The following is a 14,397-nucleotide window of genomic DNA, read 5'->3' as shown; positions in this document are numbered from 1 at the left end:
CATTCTGAATATAGGAAATGAATAAATCTCTTATTTTTAAAAAATGATACTAAATTTTCCAGTTAATAACTGAAAAAGAAGTGATATTGAACTAATATATTTTACAAATATAGAAAGCCTGAATGTTCAGCATGTCACATGTTCTATTTCTAGTAGCACCAATATGTTTCCATGTGAAAACTTTTTTAAAGAGGGTTAGTGGAATTTGGCATCATTCTATTTAGTTGTAGATGCCTCGAAATGGGGAAAATTATTTTATGGTCACCCTGTAGTTTAATTACACAAATTTTTTGAAATATGGCAAAATGAAGTTTTAAAAAAAGTAAAAATTAGAGCAAAATAATTATAGTTAGGAAAGAATTAATTTTACCTGCTAAATCATGCAGCAGTTATTTTTTTCATGTTTAGGAGTATGGAATATAATATCCTGAAAATTCTACAATTAAATAACAAGCTAATATTGAATTTTGAATTAAGCAATAACACTTGGAAAAATAGAAATATAGTCAAATATCAAATTCTTATTGGTTTAACAGTATAATATAAACAAATTAACATATAAAATAAAAACTAAAGAAAATAAATAATATATAGCACTGTATTAAAAAAATTTTTTGACTCAACTTTAATAAGTTTATGTCATAACTAGGCAGTTTTTAGAGTGATGAAAAATATAATGTATCGATTGTTAGCTTTATACAGCTATAAAATGTAAATAAATGTGTTCATGGTAATTTTTTTCAGATTGTTGTTCTGTGACATAAAATCATATTTACAGTGTTTGGGAATAAAGTAATCGTGTTATTTTCCTTTTGTGAATAATTGCAATACTTATTAATTTATTTGAAAAATCTTGGTTGGTTTCATTATAAGAGTCATAAAAAGAAATAGTTATAATATATATAATCCTTATCATGAGAAAGGTTTTATTTGATTTGTCAAAATTTTTCTCATCTAAATCTTAATGCTTATCTTATTAAAATGATAGTGCAAGTTTACACATTACTAAAGTTTCTACTATTTTAATGACAAAATAAGATTCTCATCTTACTGTTTATCAAATAAAATACAAAGATATCCTTACCAAATATGAAATCATGATAAAAAGAATTAAATAATGATTAGCAAGTTCACTTGAATCATAACAAGGAAAACTAAAAGCTAAATTTAGAAGAGCCTACTGTTTTTTGAGATGTAATCTAAATGACATTGCTCACAAATGGTAAAATGTTTAGTATGTAATAAAGTTAAATATAATAAAAACGTAAGACATATTTATTACGAAAACATTGTGTAATGAAACAAACAGAAAATGGATTAATAAAGGACAAGGGAATACTATGCAATATTGAAACATGACATTGTTTTCATATTTGTTATAGTCTGTTCCATCATTCTGTTATGCATTTCATAGTATATATATTCATATTTGTCACATCAGGTGACCAGTTTGTTCATCAGGAACATTGGTTGTATTTGTTTTTAGATAAATTGTTTAGATATAACTTCATATCAATGAGTCTATCAAATAGTTTAACATTAAAATTGTGATTTTAACTGACTTACTTAAATATTCTTATTTACTCTGTGTATTGTGATCATAAACTTTTCTGATTGAGACTGTTACTTGACATCATGGCGCTGTTGAAAATGTAAATAACCCTTTCATCTATCTTTTAAATTTGAGGTATTGTAACTTCCCTTTTTCTATTTGTTTTATAAATTGCTCAGATATTAAATATAATACTTCTTTACTTGATTTTCAATAATAGGCAAAAACCATGCGATTAATTACATGATGAAAAAATGAAAACGATTTGGATTTCAGGGTAATAATGTAACATTAAATGTAGGGGGGGATATTTTTAAAAAAAGCAAATATTCGTACTACAATTCAATCGATGTAATTAAAAAAATTTCAAACAATGTAAAATTTATGTTTGTGCAGTGATATTTTCAGAAATTATCGTGGAAAAACAGCGAATTTCAGCTTAAAATATTATTTAAAATTTCCAAAAAATCGGTCCAAGGTGCACACATCCACCATTCTACATATGTGTCACATTTGATACATGTAGGTCAAATATTTGGCTTGTAGAGCACCAAAACACACACATTCAACTTTATTATTAGTATATAAATATATTTGTTCCACTTTTTTTATAATTAAATGTTTTGTTATTCGTTCGTTGAAGCAAGTTAGGTATGGGGTGGATTAAAAAATGATTCCATTTTTATCCTTATAATGTATTAAAATAAAATAGTTAAATATAATAATACTAAAAAAATATGCAAGTGATACAATAAATGAGTTTTTTTTTATTGGTTAGATAATGCAGACAAAGATATTTACATAAATACTACAGACAACAACTCTGTGCACGATGACTTGCAATTCTATTATTTGGTTAAATGTTACAAACTGTATTTTGGTTTATATATTATAATTATGCTAAATAAACTAGTGAATCTGTAGAACTTCAGCTCTCAAGAATTGAATAAATTTGATGATAGTTAATAGATATTTTATAAAAACTTTTAATTTAATAAATTTAAATAATATTTTATAAACTTTCTATAGCAAACAACTTTTTTTTATTATCTTTATTGAATATAGAATAAGAAATGAAATACTTTCTTTACTTAATATACAAATGAATCTAAATTTTTCAAGGCAGATTTTTTAAAAATTTCAAATGCAATTTAGTTTCTCCATCTGTATATTGTATCTAATTATTAAACAATATAGCATTGTAGTTTTATTAGAAACAAAGAATTTTTCAAAAGCATACAATATATTTCATCATTTGAAGAACTTATTGTGCTATTTAACTATAAGAGGCAGAAAAAAAACTTAACACAAATTAAAAAAATATAATGAAAATAGTTATTTCCATTTTTTATTAGTATTTATATAAAAATATGTTCTTTTCTATGAGAAGAAATATTATATTTCTATAATTTTATATTATTTATTTTATTGTTTTACAATAAAAAAATAATAAACACAAAATAAAGTTGGATGGACACTCTAGAAACAAAGTAAACAGAATGAAAGTAATTTGATTAAAACTTGTTTTTAAATATTTACATAACAGCTCATTTTTGTGAGGCAGTTAAGAAAATAATATATTTGTTTTCATTAGGTTTGCTTCAAAATCATTAAGGAAACCAAAATATGAATGATAAGCATAGATAATATACTCTCAATTAGCATTGGAACCATTGTGCCTGCATATTGTGCATTATATATGTAATTTTCATAATTGTGCTATAGGTATAGGAAAAATATTTATTCACTTAAAATATAGAAATGTTACAGTGTTAAAGAATATAGTAAAAATATTTACAGATTGGTTACAGAAGGCTACACTTAGCTGAATGCCTGCTAAAAATGTCTTTGGTAAGTGGTTAGTGATTAAAAAAAATAACTATAATTTGTTATTTATTTTACTGAATTATATAGGCAATTCTCCTAATTTATAAGACTAACAATGAAAAGCATTTATACATGAATATTTGACCGAGTTAGTCCAACAAACATTGATATTGCATAATAGGAGATGCTTTGGATGTAGAATATTTTACTATATAACTTTCAAAAATCAAATAATAAAAACAGCAAATTATTTAGCATGTAACTAAATTGAAATACTAATATGAAAAAAAAAATTGTCTATTGAATTGATATATTTGGCTCTAATTTACAATGTAAAATTTTAATAAAAGGAATTAACATTATCGTGAGGGTTTTGCAATGAATAGACACATATTAAATGCACAAACTACATATAAAATGCTAAGCAAAATGTGTAAACTTTATTAAGAATGAGAACAATGCATAATATAAAAAAAAAAATATTACAACTGAAAAACATAGATACCATAATTACAATTTCAGGATCAATAAAGTAAAGAAAGCGACAAGGAGGAAAAATTTACCTAAGTATTTTAAACACTAGTATATCTTCTCACAAATCATGTGATGTGTCGCATTTTATCGTTAAAAAACGTTCCAAGATTCAAATTGCCAATACTACAATTGATTTTGAATAATCAATTTTTGAATACTTAGTACATTCTAAAAGAGACACTATGAATCTATGTATGCAATATTTTACTTGGATTTTTTTCTTTTTAAAAAGAATTTATCATTGCATAATTATTTTTAGAAACTATATAACTGCAACTGGCTAATGGAAAATAAATGTAAAACATATGAAGTTCCCAAATAATGTCTTAAATTGTGTTTTTATGATATGAGAACATGATACAGTTTTGGGAATGAAATTTTTATTTCAGAAAAAAATTGGCCAGCTATATCTTTAAATTGGGACTGCAGAAAATGCAAAATATCAGAAAACATTCTAAATCCATTCCAAATTTATTCTGTTTGAGTTTATATTCTGAATTAACAACATTCTAATCATATTATAGAAAATACTTCTACAGAAAGATTATATCAGGAAGCATATTCTATTTAAAGTATATATATTTCAGATGCTTCAATTTGTCAATGCCTTTTGTGACTATCTATGGTTTAAAAAATCCAAATTTTAGTTTATATTACAAAATTGAAATGTTCTCATGTCATATTTTAAATTTAAAAATAGCAGTATACATTTTTTTTTTCTGTTCATGGTAACATATTAAGACAAAAAGAAATGTGAAATTTAGGAATTATAAAAAAATAGACATACACTGTTCTGGGAATGTAAAGGCAAATATAACCATTGGCAGAATATTTTCTTTTCTCGGACTATAAAGATATTATATCCATACAATCATATAATAGGCACATCTTTTTTACTTACTGCAGAAATAGTACATGTTAGATGTAAATAAAAAATATGTTTCCAAATTATTCAGAAATTTTTCTGTAAAGGAATGTTATCATATTACAATTAAATTTTTTTTCAGAATCAGTAAATTACCAGTTTTGAAGATGATGTATTAATGGAAACATTCGTCGGGTCAAAAGTACTTTTAAATGATTTCAAGATTCATTAATATCAGGAAATTCAGAACCCTATAAAAACAGAATTAGTAATAATAATAATAAAACAGTAGAAAACAAGTAAAAGCCACCTGAAAATGAATTGTCTGAAATATTGCTTTTGGTAAAATAAATGTTATTTGTATTAAATATCCATTGAATAAGATGAAGGTCACTGAAAAATATGTTTTAAGCTAATATGTCAACACCTTGCTTGGAAAACGCATCCTTCCACTCCAGCGGAAAACTATTCAATTGAAGCGGGATAAGCGTTGAGCTACAACTCAACATTTAAAAGACAACGTTTATCCCTGCTGCCCCTCTCGGTCAACGTCCCTACCTGTCGAAAGTATGGTTTGGGATGGATTCGCCCACCCCATAGGGATAGACGTTGCGATTGAGACGCTAGTCGTCTTAAGCTCCTAACTTCAAATGTTAAACACGTGACATCTGCGAGACAAACAAACAATCATGGATGTAAAAAAAAGCGTCTGTGTCTATACCATAAGCACAGATCTTAACGTTCATTGGCTATCTAAATCACGTGAGCTACGGATTCAATCGTCAACGGATTCTGAGACGACCACATTTCGATGACTAGGGTGTGAGAGACGGAATTCGTATTTTTATATTTGTTCTAAAATACTATTGTAGCACAATGAGTGGATACCAGGAATTTGGTTTTTTTTTTATAATGATCGTAATGCTTAGGGAATTACTAATGTGACATATATGTAGGTTTAATATATTTTTACTTAACAAATCGTAACATGTATAAACAGCAACAATGGTATTTTATTGAAAAAAAATTATATCGATTTTTATTTCTCACTCTCTCTTTATATATACTATATATAATTTCAAATAATTACCACCTAATATGTTAATTAATCTCTAAAATTGTGTTTTGAATACTCTTGATTTAATATTGCTATGTGTGGTATTTTTATCAGATTTAAAATGTAGGTACATGCTTTGATTTATGATATTTCTATATAATATAAATGTGTATCGAATATATATTTAGAATTACAATAAGTTAATAAAAAGAAAACTAGTAATATGAGAATCTATTAAATTCTATAACAATCAAAAACATGAATCAGAAAGAGCAAAAATGCAATTTTATTGCAGGGATCCTACATCAAATATGTAGTCTAAAAATATTAACCCTTTTTGAAACGAAATTAAAAAAGGATATATTTTGTTTGGTTTTAAAACTACAAAGAGTCGAGAATAGAAACTAAGATGTGATATATAATTGTTTATGATTCTTATTGGATTAATAAATAAAATTACCAGATGGTTTTTATAAATTCAAAAAGAAATGTTTTAATAATCGAGTGTAAAAAAATTGTTCACTCACCACAACCTATGAACCTTGTTTCAGAAGCATAACCTTGAGAAAAACTCTTCGCCCTTCATATTGCTGATAAGTTAAATTCAAAGTTTTGGAGTATTGTTCTGAAAATATATGTCATTGTTTTTACTTACGGCACTTGTCATAAACAAGCCCTATGACGAAGTCAGAGATTTAAGCCGAGTTTGTGCAATAGCTTATGAGGGTAAAGGCCCCAGAACGCCCGCGGGTAGAAGTCTGATCTTTAGCTCATATGAAGAAGACACCCACACACTCGCTTGACATCCCCATTTCACGGGGGGAGGGGCACTTTCACACACCTCATAGAACTCTTAAGCAGAATAAGTCACCTGGATTGAATGAAGTTAGTAATCGCATGATTAGAAATTCCCCATCTAGGTGGGTGTTTGGATTAGTTTTGGATTGAGGCGAGTGTTTTTACCCTTAGGTGTTTATTTTGTATTTAACTTAATTACTTTGCATAGTGCAAATAAGTTATTTTTCCAAATGCTGGATAACAGTTGTGGTTGCCCTTATTTCAAAATCGAACTCTGATTTATCTTTACCTCAACATTTACGTCCCATCTCTCTATTTTATAGCTTAAGTATAATGTAAATATATAACAGCAATTTTATTGGTGTAAATTGTTGGACAAGCCATCTAAAACAGACAAATGTGTTTGCTTCCGAATATCGGAATCACATACAGGAGAAAGGGTTTTTGAAATAAATGATTTTGAATAATAAATGATAAAAAAGCGAATGTTAAATATGATATATATATATATATATATATATAGCAACAACTGGTTCTCCAGAAGAGTTAACTTGTTATGTCCCCGAACGTAATGGCCATTTGCAAATATGCAGACTTAATAATTGAAAAATAGTCAACTTCATATTTAAATTTTATCCTTTTTCAGAAAATCGATCATTATAATAAGTACCATCGGAAAACATAAAATTATATCTTTAGGAAGGTATTTTTTCGGTTCATACATGTAGAAAGGTAGTTTATAGTTGTGTTTTTTTTTTTTTTGATGAAATTGAATTTTCCGAAAAATAATGCCAATATAAATATAAAATTTTAACATATTCCTCTCTGTGTAATACATATTTAAGTAGGATTATACAAATATTATACAATTTCTTTAAAAAATAATATTTTTTCCAAAGTTACGCTATTTTAAACTTGCTCCTTATCTTATTAAGCCATTGAAGTTTTGTAATATACCTATGCCGGCGTCCTGGCATAGGGGTAGCGTGTCTTCCCCGTGATCTGGGCATGGTTGTTCTTCTGTTGTTCTATCTGTGAGATGTGTGAATGTGCCCTCCTGTAAAAAGGGGCTGTGCAAGCGAATGAATGATGCGTGAGTGGCAAAGTCGTACTCTTGGCCCTAGTTGGCGCTGCTATAAAAAATAAGAGACGTTCCCCCTCAGGCTTAAATCGCTGTCTTCGTAACAGCGGGCTTGTCAGTGGCAAGTGCCATAAGAAACAAACAAAACAATATACCTATAACTTTCTTTTTTAAAATTTTCTCTTTTAGATTAACAGCTTTTGTTTAAACAACGTGAAAAACCGATAGTGCGACTTCTCAACTTCCCGGTTCGATAGCTAAGGGCAAATATACGGCCATTTTGGATATATATGCCAACACAACATTAAAGCCAACAGAAATGCTGCTATGTATTTTTTTTTTCCATGTCACAGGTTTTTTCTTCTCTCCCCCCCCCCCCAAGAATAATAATTACGCCCTTCGCTTGGTTTTCAAGGTCATAGCGAAAAGTATTCAAGTAATTTTCAGAGGCCTCGAAAACACGTACAGTCAAATAAAATTCAGAGATTTTCAAAGTGCATGGGAATTTTTTTTTCTAACTATAAAATGCATTAAAAGATCAAACATTTGTTTTAAATGCCAAGTGAACTCGATTTACATTCGTAACGAATACTTGTAGCGAAGAATAATACACTCCGCGAGTTTATCCACACTAATAATTTTAATGTGTTTTGCAGATAACGAAAATCATGAGACGAACAAATAAATTTTGAAAATAACTATACAGTATAATAATTGGAGTGCCCCAATAGCAAATGAATGAATGCATTGCCGAGAACTAGAGCAGATAGTTTAGATTGTCATTATTTGTCTGCCTTGGCAAGGTTTAACGCATGCCAACTCTGTAGAGAAATAATTGTGTTACTGGAAAATATAAATTTCTTTTGTGGTAAATACAAATAGAAGAGTAAGGAGAATAACACAGGCAGAAGCAGTTCAGAGTGAAGAATTAAATACTCAAAAAATTAATTTCTCTTCCAACATTGACAAATTCCAGATTATTAATTTTAATTCAGACAAAATGAATGACTTTTTGCTGTGTATAAGTGGCTATTTTCTCTCTCAATTTATAAAATTGTTCATTGCAATGTCACTTACCTTACTGCTTGGAGAGAGCATTTTACAAGTTTTACAGAAACATTTTGAGTGCACAAGGCCCATTGCACATCAACAATTTTATCTCTTATTATGCATCGCCATACAGAATATGCAAGTCTTTCCTTAAATACAAAACATTAGCATATATTAAACATTGAAAAGGTTTCTCATTGTATAGCACTTTTCTTGGTGTTTTCTGATATCTTCAAATGGATGGATCAACTAGACCCTAAATATAAGCAGTAGATAAAAGTAACCACTAAGTGTCATGCATCATGTCATAAGTGTCATGATCCCTGAAACCAAATTGGTCAGTTCAATAAGAGATTAAGCTTTATTGTGCAAGCAGTCCTCTAATGCTACAATAATAAAACAGTGATATCAAATATTGAATGCTTGATGCAATCTTATGGCTAACAAAATTGATTTGCTTAAAAAAATAAAAGCTTTGAAGATAATGTCACTAAACGCTTACTAATGGTTTCCATCTCCATGAAGAAATTCAAATATTCCATGAAGAAATTCAAATATGAATCATTTAAAGAAAAACAAAGTGGTGCACTGACTCATTGGGATTCCACAGTGAGTCTTTGCTGTTCCATAGCATATCTTTTAAACCAAAACAAAGAATAATAAATACTGCGTTTAGAGTTACAGAATACATGTTGGACAACACATCACAAGATATAAAATAACACAGTGACATTTTCCATGTTAAAGTAATTTATTTTATTATAAACCTCAATTATTATTTTTTTTTAATTTACAAAAATAATCATATCTTAATATAATAGTTTTTGTACAATGAATTTTTGTAAGTAGAAAAAACTTTCTGCTCATCCAGCGTTTCTTTAAACGAAATGTGTGTTGTTTATTCATTATTCAATAATAAGAAATTATGCTGTGTTTTGAACAAAAATAAATAATAATTGAATGTATAGGAATTTTGTACCAGTTTACAGGCACAGAAGATTCATTAATAAAATTTTAAGAATTTAATATGAATAGATATTTAGAGAAAATTGCTAAAGATCTGGAAAGAATTGTTAAAGATCTAAAATTCATAAGTATTAACTCATCAGTTTAAAATGAGATTTTTTTTTTAATTTAATGCAATTCACCATAAAGTAATAAAATATCCCCCCCCTCTTGCTGCTTAATTTTTTTTATCTGCAACAAAACTGGAATGCTCATTATATATATGCTATGGAGTAATGTAATCTAATTATAATGCAAAATATTAATGATTACATAAATGACAATCACACAGTCGATCCCATAGAAAACATTTATTATATTTTAAATCTTTATGAATATATTATATGCAATACACAATAAAAAGTTTTTTAAATAATTTTATAAATCAACATTTGTATAATAAATAGCATATGTAAGAAGAAAAAAAAGAATTTAGATATAGAAATTTCATATATAAATATTTTAACAATGGATTTAAACTCGATTAAAAAAAATATACTGATTTCTATAAAATGTAGAATTAATAACTGTTTCAAATCGCACATTATAAATTTTAATATTCATATTTTATTAACTAAAATTAATTGCACCTTTTTTATATATTTCATATTAAAAGATGGGTGGGTCACTTTTTTTTTTGTCTTTTTTTTTTAAAGTAGAGAAAAACAAGATTTAAAAATTATGAAAAAGATTTCATTCACCAAAAGATTAACAAGTTTTTTTTTTTTTTTTTATTGAATCATGCAGTGATATATGTTTTCAAATTAATTATGGGTGACAAAATAAAAACAAAACAAAAATGTGATTTTAAGCATAGTCCACAGACTTACGATTTCAATAACTTCTTTACAGGCAATTTTCAAACTATAGAATAGGAAGCAAAAAAAAAAAAAAAAAAAAGTTGGAAAGAAGTCCCATTTTATAAATATAAAATGATCCTTTTTAAATGCATATATAGCACAAATGTAAATTCTGATATTTAATTCAAATTTCCAAACTCCAATAAAAGAAAAGCATAGTAAAAGCAAATAACAGTTGAATATTAAAAGCTTCAAGATCATTTATATACTTAATAAGTAGAAACTTCTAGAGAAACAAAATTCACTCAAAATCTAAGAATTCAACTGTTTTATTTAATTTGACTTGTTTCCTGCTTATAAAGAAAGAAGGTTTCTTTACTTTTCTTTTTTTGTACAAGAATTCTGAGATTTTTACTCATTAAAAATGTACTTAGTGATAACACATGGTTTTGATATTTTCAAAATTTAACTGCAACTACACTGATTAATTTTACAAAAATTTTTATTCTACATATATATCATCATGATAGTGAATCTCGGGAAGAAGAAAAGATATTTTTAGATTTTATTCTAATGAATTACAAATTATTCTCCACTTTTTGTCTCTTAAAGAAAAATTTCATTTATAACATATTAATAAAAGTTCACTTTTAAAAACTGTCTTTAATTAATTTATTCCATAAATTAATAATTTTCACAGGTCTATTAAGGACCTCATCATTTCTGAATCACAGACGAGAATAGTACTTGAATTGGTACTTTACTTGCTAAACATTAATGTCATACAACATAAACTTCGAGGAAGAGAAGCAGAAAAATAACGGGCACATAAAATATTTACTTTAAAATAAGGAATAACTGTCAAAACTCTAATATCATGACTAGAAAAGTATTCAAAAATTTACTGACTGTATTGATACAATAAAAAAAAGTAAATATATATATATTAAAAAAAAACGCAATTTCTGAAAAGAATTATTTGCGCTTTTAAAACAGGAATTCCTGTAGTTCATTTATATGAAATTCAAGACCAATAGACCATTTTCAAATGCATAAGATTTTTCAATTTTTAATAGTAATAAAATTACATGCATATCTATCTCACTGTCCTTAGATACGATGTGACGAATCTGATGGCAAACTGTCACATTAATTTTTAAAGCTGAGCAAATGTAAGAAGAGAGTAGGTGGGGGGGGGGGGATAAATAATAATAAAAAACTATGCTCAAAAGTTTACTTGACTTTGTAAAACCACTAGTATTATTAACAAGGAGAAATCATAAATTTACTTTGTTTTAACTCATACCAAAATAGATATCCATTGAAAATGCAGAGTATAAATAGATACAATATGAAACATTTTTAAACTGAGCTATATCATGTAAAACATTATTAAAATGTTTGTTTTTTTTATAATTTATTGTATAAAAAATTGCAGTTAATGCAACTTTGGATCACAAATTACATGTGCTTATATTTGAAATCAACTGAATTGAAAAAATTTGAAAACAATAAAATTGAAATTGATCCCCAATTACATAACACCATTCAAATTATCCTTTTAGTAATGTTACAACAGCATTAGTTAAAACTATGAAATTCAGTCAAAATCTAAGAATTAAATTGCTTTTGCATTATTTAATTCTTTAAGAAACATTGAAAAAAATTTACAATCATTATTGACAATAGCAAATAAAATGCATAATTTAAATCTTGTTTTAGTTAAGTATATGATTTAAATTTCATTTTTTTATGGATGTAATATGAAAAAGCTAAATCAACAGTATTAAATAAACTATAGAGAATAATAAAGAAGAAAAGGAAAGATAATTAAAATTCAATAGAACTATTCAAGCTTCATTAAAAATAATATTAATACAGCAAAAATAGAGCCAAATACTTTCATGTATTCATTTACATTCAGTAAAATACAACTTCACATTGCAATGAAAAATTTTTACCGAATACATATTTTTAAAACAGTAGTAAAATAATTTGCATGATTAATCTATATTCTCAAATATTTAGTAGCATGAGACACTAGAGAAGTTCAAGCAATCTAAAAGGAACTTATATGCTCATTTATGCATGTCTGTCCATGTGTCAGCATTAATTCTACAGGCAGAATGCAAAAATACATATAATGGAAAAGTTAACATTAATGACCAATCATATACATATATATTTTGAATTATTACATTATTTCATGTAAAATAATGAAAATTCAATGAATTGCAGTAATAATATGACTTCCTTTCAAAAATTTTGAAAATAATTTTTAATACATTTATGACATTTTGCTTCAACAAATATAAATTGATATCTAAGTGGTTGCATACTGCAATATAAAAAATTGCACATTATAATAAAAAATAAAAGAAGTTCAAATTCTCACTTTTAATTAATTTGTCAAAACAAATTAATAAGAACATTAAATGAGGCAGGAACTATCTGAAAATTATTACAGCACAATGTTCTAATTAAGAAAAGAAAAATAGACAAAATTATTTTTGTACAACTTATTTTGCACATTTTATACAGTTCTATAGATTTTGCATAGTATTTATATATTCGTAAAAAATTTCTAAGGCAAAATATTTTTAATATCATATTAAGTAACACATAAAAAAATAATTACAGCACAAAATCTGTGCAATAAAATATTCATATGTTATTTCATTCATGCAGTACATGTTATTTTCATTTTATTTCTTCATTTGGTCAATTCTAAAATCCTCATCTTAAACAATTCAATCAGGATAAATGACAAATGAATAAGCAAATATTTTAACTTTTTGCAATATATATTTTTATGACTTTAAGACTAGATTAAATATAAGTTAATTGATTCATTTCCTTTAGTTTTATTCAAAACTCATCACACAATCAATTTAGTAAAATAGAATAGATAAGTAATTGACTATAAGATTCTATAAACGAATGTACTTCCAAAATCTAATCATCAAATATTAAAACAAATATTTCAATTATTAAAATCATCCTTTATAAAATATTTTAAATCAAATAAACTCTAAAGATTATTCTTGTATTAGAGAAAAAAAAATCATATTAAACTTTAAAAAAATATTAAACATCACCAGGATGCAAGTATTCTAATGCTTAATATAATTTTTGAATTATAGTATCAACGTTAAAATTTAATAAAGCCTGAATTATAGATATTTTTCTAATTTCCATAAAAGTTTAACTATTTGCAGCACCATAACTTTTCATCCACTTTTATCATAGAAAATTATTCATTTTTTGTTAAAAAATACATATATTTTGTAGAAGATAAAATTGTAACAAATATATTTGGAAAAAAAAAAGTGCTTCATGATGTAACATATAATAATGCTATGTGTCCATTCCATGCATGTTTATATTATTTTTGTATTCCTAGTTAAGATGACTATTTAATACATGGAAAATCTTAAATAGATTTATTATATGAATATATTTTAATAAATAATACATATATTTACAATTTAAACAAGATGCAACAATTGAAGTTTATAAAACTTATTCACTTTTTGCATTATAAAACCTTCATCAATCATTAATTTTCAGAAATCTAATGAATTCAGCTTATTTTAAAGGATTACTACAAAACATATTTATTTATGAAATGTTTTGCTGAATCTGTTGGTAAAATTTTTAATACACTGCAATTCTTTTTTTAACATATATTATTTCTTTTTCACTGAAAAAAAAATTAATTGTTAAGAATTAAGAAAATAAAAATCAGTCTAAGAAAAATTCTGTGTCAAAATAACAATATATTTACATTTAATATTTTTGTTCAACAAATAGAAGTTCAAAAAATTT

Source organism: Argiope bruennichi, chromosome 8 (assembly GCF_947563725.1).
Source record: "Argiope bruennichi chromosome 8, qqArgBrue1.1, whole genome shotgun sequence".
Classification (NCBI taxonomy): domain Eukaryota; kingdom Metazoa; phylum Arthropoda; class Arachnida; order Araneae; family Araneidae; genus Argiope; species Argiope bruennichi.
Note: the sequence above shows the minus strand (reverse complement) of the source record.